The sequence below is a fragment of the Ahaetulla prasina genome, chromosome 5, assembly GCF_028640845.1.
Source record: "Ahaetulla prasina isolate Xishuangbanna chromosome 5, ASM2864084v1, whole genome shotgun sequence".
NCBI lineage: Eukaryota > Metazoa > Chordata > Lepidosauria > Squamata > Colubridae > Ahaetulla > Ahaetulla prasina.
The window spans coordinates 99,498,696-99,511,216 of NC_080543.1; the positions used below are offsets into that span (position 1 = coordinate 99,498,696).

Consider the following 12,521-nt stretch of genomic DNA (forward strand, 5'->3'; position numbering starts at 1 on the left):
CGGCCAAACAATGTCGGCTGGCGGCCCCCAGGGGAAGAGCGTTCTCTGTGGGAGCTCCTGCCCTGTGGAATGAACTACCCGTGGGGCTACGCTTACTCCCTGATCTCTAGACCTTTAAGCGTGAGCTCAAGACTTTTTTCTTTCATCAAGCAGGGCTGGCCTAATGATAAATTTTAATTGAGGGTTTTTAGTGGGGTTTTAGCGGGGCTATTTTATTTTATAATTTTATCTTCCTATTTTAAATTCTCGGCTCATGGAATTAGATTTTTAAATATATATTGTATTTTAATTCTTTTGTACATTTGTTTTATCTATGCTGAGTCTTCGGAGAAGGGCGGTATATAAATTTAAACAATAAATAAATAAATAGTACTGCCTGGCCAATTAAATTTTGCAAGGGTTGACACTATTTGCGCTCTGGAATAAGGTTTCTTTGAGATATGGATAGCTTCTCTCTGCAACAGTGAGGGAGACTTGCTTTGTTCCATCTAGTCCAGGGGTGTCAAACTTGATTTCATTGAGGGCCGCATCAGGGTTGTGCTTGACCTTGGAGGCCAGGGGACGTGGCTGGGGGTGTGTGGTCATGGGGGTGTGACACGGGACCGCACCTCCACAGACATTGTACATTATAAAAATAGAGAAGCGTACATTTCTGTGATTTTGTTTTTTTAATTCATACTTGATCTATTTGATCACCTATGAGAGAGAGAGACCAGATCAAGAAACTGACTCCATAGGAAGACTAGAACTATAAATTATTGTCATAGGCTATAATAGCAGAATCCTGCAAGCCTGAAAATTAAAATCTTTTACCTTTCCCCCCTTTTATAACCTTCTGAGTCAAGGACGGTATCCTGCAGCACTCTGGCAGCCAAAATGGGGCTTGGGGACCTGGGAGGGCACACACGGCCCCACTTTGCCCGATTTTGGGTAGCAGAAGCATCGTGGGCCAATCTTTTGCTATTTCTAGGCCGGCCCGCAGGCCAGTTCTAAGCACCCTGTGGGCCGGATCCGGCCCTCAGGGCTTGACTTTGACACCTCTGATCTAGTCTGTCACATTTCCCTTTTATATCTGCTATTGATCTTAATATAATTTCTTTGATTGTTGTGAGCTATCCAATAGTCTTTGGGAGTAATGCCGTATATAGGTTTTTATTACGCTTTGTCACATCAATCAGTTAGGTTTTAGACTGGATTTGTTGTTTTTTTCCCATCTATCAAGGCCGTCTCAAGGACTTGGGATAGGTAGATGTTTGATGGTATTAGAGGTATAGTGGCAGGATGTAAGCTTTTCCAACTAAAGCTGTCTTGCAGTTAACTGATGAGGATTTTGTCAATGCCCACTGTGTTTAATGCCCATAGTGGTGCTTCAGATGTTTGGGGATTATACCTGTCCTGTCTATTACTATTGGTATTATTTTTGCTCTCTTTTGCCAAGGTTCTACTTCTGTTGCAGAACTTTTCTTCCTCCTTCTATCTCCAGGTACTGCCACATCCACTATCCAGACATTTTTGTCTTTCTTGTCCACAATTGTTAACTCTGAATGTTGTGTGGCAGATGCTTGTTCAAATTCAAAGCCTCAGAGCACTTTACCTTCTTCATTTGCTATGACTTCGTCTGTTTTGTGGTCCCATCAGTTCTTACTTACAGGCAAATGGTATTTCTTGCAGAAATTCCAGTGTTCCGTTGTTGCTAGTTTATCATGCCGATCTTTGTAATCGGTTTGTGCAATCCTCTTGTAGCAGCTAACTAAGTGGTCCACCATTTATTCAGCTTTTTTTCAGAAACAACATTTGCTGTCTGTTGCTCTCTTGTCAATCCTAGTTTTATATGTATTTGTTCTTAAGACTTCATATGCAGCCAGAATGAGCCCCTCAGTCTCATTGCTGCATCCAATATGATATTGACTTTCAGGTTAAGTAACTTTAAAATGGATAGTCTCACTAAGAGGTAGCTTTTAGCCAATTTCGTCTGTGCTAAGAAGCTTAACAGGATTTCTAAAATAGTTATTATGGATGTGAGAGAACTGGTATTTTCCAGGGAATATAGTCTAGACCAGAGAGCAAACCAGTAAACACAAAATCTTGAAAAAAAGTGATGCTTTGGTCTACAAATAGTTCTTAATTTATGACTGCAATTGGGATCAGAATTTTGGTGTAAATTGTGATAGTTGTAAGTCGAGGCACCTACATGGCTGGACCCAATTTTTATGACAATTTTTACAGTGGTCATTAACATATCATGTAATTGTAGGTCTAAAACTTGCAATTATTAAACAAAACACAGCCATCAGTCTGTATTCATTCTCCCAAATCAGCGGGAAACATTTTATAATGCCCACAAGAACTTTACAGGCCGTAGTGCACCTTTTCCAAGATTGTTGTAACTCTGTATGGTAATTAACTAGTGAAAAGTCAAGGACTATCTCTGCTTGGAAGTAACTAAATGGATGTGTCCATCTAGTCACCTGAAACAGCTCATCTCAAGGGTGTTTACTTTAAAAGGGGATTGGACAAATTCATTGGTAGGTAAAGATCTTAATAGTAGTCTTCTAGTAAGCTACAAATTTTAAATACCAACTGCCAGGGAGCTTCCTGAATGCCCCTGTGTGGCTGCTGGTTGAGTGCTGGATTAGATGGCCTCTTGATTTGATTTAGCAGGGATCTTTTCAAGATTTTATGGATAAGGGGCAAAAAAATAGGAGACCATCTTTTTTCATTAATGTAAAGTCTGAATTATTTATTTTGTTCAGATTATGACATTGTAGCCTGCGCCAGACATCAGCACAAGATAATTTTTTGACTTTCGTAATGAGTAAATATGCAAGACTTAACATTATATAGCTATAGTTTAGCATTATTCCTAAATAGTTTTAATAAGGTTGGGAAAGTGGTCATTCTTAGTAAACACAGCCTTGGGCCAGTTCATGAAAAATGTTCCAACATTTACACATCTTTCTGTCTAAATTACACAATATCCTAAAGTATTACGTGTTTCTCAAACTGTAGATGTGATGGTCACTCTACAAACCTGTCTTCCATATAGTTCCAAACAGTTTTACATATGTTTTTGTATGTAGTTGAAAATAACTTTAGCCGCAAGTTTGAGTTGCACAAATAACTGACTAAAATAGTATTTCTCCTTCAAGCTAACTGATTTTTTTTTTACTGCTTTGGTTTAATAATACTGCAGGAGATGCGTAGATACAACAACATTGAGTACTTATTAGCTTCTTAGGGTTGGAAATGGTGCTTCTTAAAAGGAAATTTCTTTGTTTTTCTAGTTTTAATAGTATTGAACTTTATCCATAAAGGAAGCAATCAAAACCTCTTGATATCTAACCTGTATAATTAGCTTTGATGGTGAACTGAAAAAAGAATGCTGAAATTTATAATGAGGTAACTATTAATAGGACTAAACCATACTTAAGATCATAAACACATTCAGGTATTTAGTTTTAACAGTCCTGCAATCTTTATATTAATCTAAAATGCATTAGTCATAACTTTGCACTAAATATACTTTTGGCTAGAATCCAGAAACTATTTTTTGTATAGTCCCTCAATGGAACCATATAGGTCCTTCACCTTTTTGGGAAGTTCTGTCCTTACTTGTTTTGTGGGGGGGGGGTGTTTGTTTTTTGGGGGGGAGGGGGGCCACAAGGCCAGTGTGATTAAAACTAAAATTCTCATTTGGATATGCATTTTCTCATATTGGCTCAAGATACTATTTTTGCCCATGGACTTGATTCCTCTGATTTTAATTGATGATTTTGTTTAATTTGAGAGTAGGGTATTTTTTACCTGACGTCCTTCTGATAATGGGAGGTGAGGTGCATGGTAGCCCTTAATTAGTGTGCCATGGTTCTGGAAAGCCAATTAGATCCAGCTGCCCCACCTGCATAGTTGTTCTCCCTTTTTTCAAGCCAACAGGATGTTTAAACCAAATTATCGTTCCCAAATTCAAAAGAGCTCTAACTCTGGCAAAACTTAATACCCATCAATAACTGCTTGAAGGGAAGGGTTTTGATTTCATTCAAACAAAATGTGAAGGAGTTACTGAAACTCACTCATGTTTTGTTATATTGCCCTTAATACAAAGATGCCCAGTTAGAATGAATAACTATGGTGCAGCACATCGCCAGTTGCTCCTGCTATCAATCGTATTCAGGCTAAGTGTGCATGTTCCAGGACCTATCAGTTGAATGTTACCATTTTATGGGACTGCAGAAGCATGCCTTCTCTATTGCAGTCTCTATTTTCTGTAACAGCATCCCCCTGGACATATATACTGTGTTTCCCCAAAAATAAGACCCTGTTTTATATTTTTTGAACCCTAAAATAAGTGCTTGGCCTTATTGCCATGCGCTCAAAAGCTTGATTGGGCTTATTATCAGGGGATGTCTTATTTGGGGGAAAACAGAGTGTGTCTCCCATTCTCCTAGGGTTCCAGAAGAGGCCTAACATCTGGCTCTATTCCAAGGGTTAGGATTAGGGTGACTGTGGAGCCCCTGTTCGGTCTTTCTTTTTGGGGAGTTTTGTTTTGAGTTCAGGCAACAATGTTTAATTTATGTATTGGACATACCGTAAGCCACTTAGAATGGAGCTTGACGGCCTTCACAAATCAAGTCAATCAATAAAAAAAACCTTCTCATCTAGTCAGGTGACCAGACCACCCATATTCATTTTAATTAATTACTTTAAGTCAAATCAACTGGTGTGATTTTGTTTTCCTAAATGTTTTGGTTTATTATTTGCAAAAGCCTTTTTTTAATAATAGTATAAGTGTTGTGATGATTTAGTTTTAGTACAGTTTAGTTAATTTGTCTTTTTCTTTTTGTCAATGACCATAAAAAAGTATGCTGAGAACAGTGACTGAGTTCTTAAACTCCTGCAGAGATGACATATGATTGTATATTGTGGGAATTTCCATTATTGCAGACTGAATCTTTTCAGAAGTAATAGTTGAGAAAGTAACCATGTTATGTGAGGATAGGAATTTTCTGAACTTCCCAGAGACAGGAAGAAAGGAGGTGATTTATCTTGCTAGTTCCTTTGGGTTCCCCAATTGCTGTATTTTCTAAGAAAAGAGAAGCTGAGGGCTGCTAGTAGAAATAAAAAATGGGTAAATCCTATGGAACAAGCAGAAGCTTTTGTCCTGTTGGAGTTTACTAATAAATGTCATGTGCTATATGAGATCATTTTTATGAAGGAAGAACTATCATATTTCCATAAACTCTGGAGAGAAGAATCGATATGTTTATACTTATTGCTGTTTGTTAATAAATTATTATAACTATTCCAACATGATTTTTCTGTAATTTTAGGATGGAAATCATCATCATCATCATCACTATCAGTGCTATTTGAGAATGAAATAGATGGAAGTTGCTGTGACTTGATTTTCCATTTTTAGGTAGTCAAACAAGGACTGTAATTTCACCTAAATAAATGTATTGTTTTGATTTGATTTTTAAAAAAATCTGTGTGTATGTGTATTTTTGCTGCTGTGGTCCAAACCTGGTTGTTAGATTAATTATTATATAGCAGTGACGGCTAACCTTTTTGCCATCGAGTGCCAGGAGTGGGTGGGAGGGAGGGTCGCGTGTACATGTGCCCACACCCATAATTCTATGCGCCCCATCCCTGTGCATGTGTGTGTGACCCTCCCCCCGCTCCTGGCCCGGTAGGCCCATTTTTTTCTCTCCCCAGACTCCAGAGCCTTTCTAGGAGCTTGGGGAGGGCAAAAATGGCCTCCCCCCCCCGAAGGCCCTCCAGAGTCAGGAAACGGCCCATTTGCCAACTTCTGGTGGGACCGGAAGGCCCTTTTTTTGCTCTTCCCCTGGCTCCAGAGCCTTTTTTAGGAGCTTGGGGAGGGCGAAAACAGCCTTCCCCACCCCAGAGGCCCTCTGGAAGCTGGAAACGGCCCATTTGCTTCCGCTGAAGTACACATTCCAATGTAATATAAGTGTCCCCTAGGAAGATCTCTCCCTCGTTCCTTTCCCTTACTCCCCAATTTTACCTTTTGAAGGAATCCTTTTTAATTACTTGTGAAATTCAGGGGCAAAGTACAAAAAGCATTTGAAAACTAAAGACTGGGCAAGTGATGGAAAGGACCACTGAGAGGGCCTTTCACATTAGCAATTTCTTGGGAGGGCTGTTTTAAGACCTTTTTTGCAAGATTTAATCAGATTTTCTTGCTGCCTCGTCATCCCTCCTTTTGTTTTCTCTTCCTTTCTCCATTCTGGTTTATATGCATCTTTCATTCACTCTAAACAGGGTGGATAAAAATTGATGGTTTTTTAAATAAAAAAAATACTGATTTAAAAAAAAATAATTGGATTTTTTTGATTTTGGAATAAAAATCTAAAGATAATTTTCTATTTAAGATACATTAATAATTTAGTTTATTTAGCATGAAATGGAGTTTAGTTATGTAGCATGAGGCTGTATATTCTGAAATATTTACATTTTTGGTAAACTCATTCAATGAATCCAAGCTCTGCAAGCTGAGATAACATGCACCGCATTGATGCATTCACACAGTTTCACAGTAACCATGAGATAAATCATAAAACAATGTTCAGGAATATTCCTTTATCCCATTGTTTTGCAAATATATGTACAGTACAAACTATATGATTGTTTGAAGAGAAATGCATCTGTACCATTAGGCTCTAGGTGTGAGGAGGAAGATCAAGCAATAAAAACAAAAGTAAAACCACTTAAACACCTTATAAATATAATATTAAAGAGCGCCTGTCATTTCAGATCCATCATGGCAATGCCTGTTAGCAGGCATCCACTCACCTGTTGCCCGTCACATCCTTCACCTTGTTGTGTCATTGCCGCATCACCAGCTGTCCCATTAAAGTGAATGGGACTGTCGGTGAGTCAACAGCGGGTCAGAGGAGGAGCCACTGCAGGACAGAGATGACAATTGCTCTTTAAAAAATTATGATTTAAATCGTGATTTAAATAGACGTTATTTAAATAAAATCCACCCTGACTCCAAGCATTTTACACTCAGATTTTTATGTGTTTTCCTTGAATTTATATTTACGTTTGATGTAGAAAGGAAATACAGTTAATTATTTTGGTTTGTTTTTTTTATCATATAGATTTCTAAAATGTATTCTATTCACATTGTTCATTAGTGTGTGAAATGGTCAATTTATACAGCAATTATTTTGTGAAATGGTACATTTTCATGTAGCTAATAGTAATGGATTTATTATACCTGTGCTTTGGTTGAAATGTGATTATGATTTTTCTTGATGAATATGAAAGCAAAGCAAAAGAAAATCTAAGAAATAGTCAGCCAAAATCAACAGATGGTGATAACCACTGTTTTCTACCACAAGGACACTTATAATGAATAATTAGAATTGTTTAAGACTAATTATAAAACCAGTTCTTATTTCCAAGTATAGTATAACATATATTAAAAGCTAAACAGGTTACATGAGTTTTTCTCAATCTTGGCAACTTTAAAATATGTGGACTTCAACTCCCAGAATTCCCCAGGCAGCATACCTGACTAGGGAATTCTAAGAGTTGAAGTCCACACATTGTCAAGCTGTCAAGGTTGAGAAACACTAGCATGCATGGGGAAGAAAATCAAATTAGTTTTTTCCATTAAAAAACAATTTTTAAAGGATAAAATCTTATTGTACTTCTGTAAACATGTAATTCTACTCTCCTGGTATGCTTTAAATATGTAACTTCAGCATTAATCAAAATGAACTTTTGACTCTGTTCTTGTAGAATTAGATTGTATATTATTAATTCTTAGATCTAGTCTTTTTGCATATAAAATAGTGCTTCAAATTGTTGTAGGGAATTAATTTTTCTGAGAAATTAACATTTATGTTAATACTGTAAACAAAACCCAATAATTTTTAGCAAAAACACTTGATTTGTAGTGTTTTTGCTAAAAATTATTGGGTTTTGTTTACAGTATTAACATAAATGTTAGTGTACATATCTCCATCATATTATATGGATTGAAATAAATGTAACAAGCAGCAATTTAACTATCATTTTACTTTGGTTTTCTTTACACCATTTACTAGAAAGCTGTTTGAAATAATTCACAAAAGGGAATATATCAATTGTTTTTAACAGCATATGTCACAATTGTAGTAGTACTCCTAATGCATTTTATGCAGTTATACATTCTGAAACAATTGTTTCAGCCCTAAGATTATGTAAAATACTAAAAATTGTGGGTCACTTGGCCTGAATAAGTCTAAGAACCAACTTAATAATTAAAATTAAGTTTAAAAAAATAATTTCCGGTCTTAATATGAAGGTTCTTTGCTGATTAACATGAGACACAGATTTGAATGGGAGCCTGAAAAGATTGCATATAGGTAATTCTCATGAACCACATGTTCAGTGAATTTTTGAAGTGTTGATAGTGCTAAATGAGGGGGACTTAATGACCATTCCTCATAGTTGAACCATCTCACCATCCCTGGTCACATGAAAAACCATTTGCAACTTTTACTTCCAGCTTCAAAGAAGCAAAGCCAAATGGGGAAACTGGCAGGACTATTAATATACAACCTAATTCCACAAGAACAAAGTCAAAAGTTCATTTTGATTAAAGCTGAAGGAAAAGTTATATATACTGTATTATGTATATCAGGGGAGTAGAATTACATCCGCTTACAGAAGTGCAATAAGATTTTATCATGTGACTTCTGGAGTTTGCACCTGCACAGGATTTACCTAACAGCAAATGGAACTGCCACAACTGCCTTTGTAAATCAGCATTGTCATGTAGTATTGTGCTTTACAACCATGTTGCTTAGCAACAGTCCCAATTATTGTTAAGCAAAGACTATCTGTAGTCGATCTCTTTATAATCCTGTTTCCTTTTATTTAGATACTGTCAAATGTAACTAGTTTCTTTTAAAATAATCTTTGGTAGAAAGGATTTCCACTTGGAAGTATTTTAGCCTAATCCTAATCATATGTAATTTGATTGCCATCTAACTGATTTTTTGTCATGTAGAAAACTTAATCAAGGAATTCTTATCTGCCTTGCAAATTAGAAGTTCAAATAAAAATTTCTTAGCCGGTTGTAAATCAGGCATAGAGATTTCTCCACTTGGTAAACTTTTATTTCTGTATTTTATTTATGAAAACACTTCGAATAGATACAATTTAAAGAATATGTAATTGCATAAAATAATCCAAACTATAATAAAACAGTAACAGATAATACGACAGATACAATGTATGTCTTATTACGTTAGCTTTTTAACGTATTTTAACCTGTGTTACTGTGTTTATTAATTTATATAGAGATTGCCAAGTAAAGTTGGCTTTGGATAATTTACATACCGTGTTTTCCCGAAAATAAGACCTTGTCTTATATTTTTTTTGAACCCTGAAATAAGTGCTTGGCCTTATTGCCATGCGCTCAAAAGCCTGATTGGGTTTATTATCAGGGGATGTCTTATTTTGGGGGAAACAGGGTACTACTATTTCCATGTGAGAAATGGCAATAGCACTTAGACTTATATACTGCTTCACAGGGTTTTACAGCCCTCTAAACGGTTTACAGAGTCAGCATCAGTGGTGGATTGTTCTCGGTTCAGTCTGGTTCTTGCAAACCGGTAGTAACGGCGGCGGGAGGCTCTGCCCACCTGGCCAGATGTCATCATGGACAATCTGCACGTGCACAGAAGCGCACACGTGCTCCTGTTGCAAACAGGTAGCAGAGGTAAGTAGAACCCACCCCTGATCAGCATATTGCCCCCAACAATCTGGGTCCTCATTTTACCCACCTCGGAAGGATGGAAGGCTGAGTCAGCTTTGAGTCTGGTGAGATTCGAACTGCCAAATTGCACACAGATGGCAGTCAGCAGAAGTAGCCTGCAGTACTGCATTCTGTGCCATCATAATATGTATTGTGTTTCCCTGAAATAAGAGTTTTGTTATATTAATTTTTGCTCCAAAAGGTGCATTAGAACTTATTTTCTAGTTGGGTCTTATTTTCAGGGAAACACGTTACTACTACCATGTACTTTCATCCAGGCACTCAAGAAGCCTTATAAATTGCACTCTTTTCCTATGTTTCATCAAGATAACGACCCTGTGAGATAGATAGATTAGACTGATAGATGGTTAACTTCATGTATTCATACTGAGCATTTTAAATGCCACATTATTAATCTTATAAAATGTGCAATAAACAAAATTCTTTTGACTGTTGGAGCTAATTTTTCTCATGTTTTCAAAAAGATAGAACGCTTTATGGGTTCTCTTCAGTATTATACATATTGTTCCCAAATATAAGGAAGTGAAGGTTATTGTGCCTGTACCATTCTTTACCAGTTGAGAATAACCCAATTTTCCTTTAATATGTAATGGTAACTATATTGTCTTTTTCTTGTCTGTTTTCATTCCCCTTTTCTCTCTACTTCCTTCTTCCTAAGATATAAAAATAATCTATTTTCAGAAAACTGTTTGACATTGTATCATTGACTAGTGATGGATCAGATTTTCTTTCAACTCTTTGGAAAGTTCCTTTTTACATTTAAAATTCATTTCTTTCCCTTTCTTAAACTGGAACTATTTTTTAATGTAGTGTTGTTGGTAGAAAAGAATACTTCATGATTATATTACCTGCATTATGTTTATGGCATTTAACAGTTCTGTGTACTCCATCTGGCAAATTTCTTTTATGAGCAAGCATAACAAATGTCAAAACTGTCTAGGAAGGGAGATAAACATGGCTGTACTGTGTTGGTTTCTTGCAAGCGATAACATCTGCCCAACCTTGCCTTGGAAGCTATTCAGGATTGACTGGTTAATACTTAGATGAAGATGTCAATAATATAATTGGCTGTAGTCAAGACTGAGAAGTAAAAAAAAATGCGATGAAATTCTAGCACCATTCAGAAAAATCAGGAAGGTTGGAAGCAGTTCAGTTATATTAAAAATTTCTGATTTCTGTTCCAAAAACAAATTAATGTTAACCGTTCATTTTTATCTGAGTTAAGGCCATACTAGCCAGCTATCCGTTCAGGTTTTTGTAGGTAGTCTTGAATTTTCTGTCTGGTTATTAGGTGAATCACATGGTTGTTAAGTGAACTTGGCTTCCCCAATCGACATTGCTTGTCAGAAACTAGCCAGGAAAGTTGCAAATCATGATTACGTGACTGCAGGACATTGCAACTGGTTGTAAATGTAAGCTGGTTGGCAAACACCTTAATTAGAATCACGTGGCCACAGGGGTGGTGCAATTATTGGAACTTAGAGGGGGGAAAATAGCTGTTTTTTATCCCCAAGCAGGGGATAAAAAGCATGCATGCATGCTCAAAATCACCAAACCAGTGGTGAAATGCTACCGGTTTGCACCGGCTCGGGCAAACTGGTTGTGATAAAAGCTACCGGTTCCTCCAAACCAGTATTTCTGACGATCAGCTGTGCCGTGTGATTAAAAATCGCTAGAAACCAGGAAATTTAGATTCTAGTGAATCTAAATCACGCGGCACAGCTGTTCCCCCCCTCACTGTTCTACTTACCTTCCCAAGCCTCCTTTTTCTGTGCAAAAGACGCGTTTGGTGTGTGCTGCACATACACGCACAGCATGCGTTTGGAGCAAACTGCACATACATGTACGCATGCACAGCCAGCAAACTGGTGGCAAGCTGGTTCAGATTTCACCACTGCACCAAACTAATGTGCTGAAGCTGACCAGACTAAGGATGCTAGCCAGATGAATACCTGGTAGGCATTTTCCCCCCCTATTTTCATCCCCAAAAACTAAGCTGTGTCTTATACTCCAGTGTGTCTTATACTCTGAAAAATATGGTACATTTCCCACATAGTGATCTTTATTTGGATAGAAGTGAAAAAGCTTAGAAGTTAGCTTAGCAAACAGAAGAATTATGAGTGTTATTATGAGTATTATGAACATTATTAAGCAACAGTATTAAGGTAGTGGATCATTCTCTAGTGCAGTGATGGCTAACCTTTTTGTCGTTGCGTGCCAAAAGCGGGGGGAGTGCAAGGGGGTCACGCGTTTGTGTTTTACACCCATAATTCAATTCCCCCCACACACCCCACGCATGTACATGCAACCCCCCTGCACTCCCCCCGCTTTTGGCATGTGACGGTAAAAAGGTTACCAGTGGGCCTGGTAGGCCCGTTTTTCGCCCTCCCTAGGCTCCAGAGCCTTTCTTGGAGCCTGGGGAGGGAGAAAACGGCCTTCCCCTCTCCCCTGGAGAGCGGAAACGGCCCATTTCCTGACTTCCGGTAGGCCCGGAAGACCTGAAAATCAGCTGGCTGGCACGTGTATGCGCACTGGAGCTGAGCTAGGGAAACGCTCGCGTTCCCACAGATATGGCTCCACATGGCACTATCACGGCTCTAGTGCCTTAAGAGAATGATCACCATAATGGTCCACTATGCAAAGGGAGTCAACAATATCCCACCAGTTATTTCATCCTAAAAATAAACTAAGTAAATACAAGTGAAAATTTGTAAGTAATATGCCATGT

The 12,521-nt window shown here is 37.7% G+C and overlaps 1 protein-coding gene across 3 annotated transcripts in view; it reads left to right on the top strand.

Annotated features, from left to right (window-relative positions):
- Window positions 1-12,521, top strand: part of NCK2 (NCK adaptor protein 2) — a 73,453-nt gene that overhangs the window by 9,497 nt on the left and 51,435 nt on the right. The window contains exon 2 of one of the 3 annotated variants that reach the window (XM_058186614.1): window positions 5,328-5,416. The exons of the other annotated variants lie outside the window; for them this stretch is intronic. The gene's annotated coding sequence lies outside the window, so the exon portion shown is untranslated. The remainder of the gene's footprint in view (window positions 1-5,327; window positions 5,417-12,521) is intronic. 3 annotated transcript variants of the gene reach the window in all.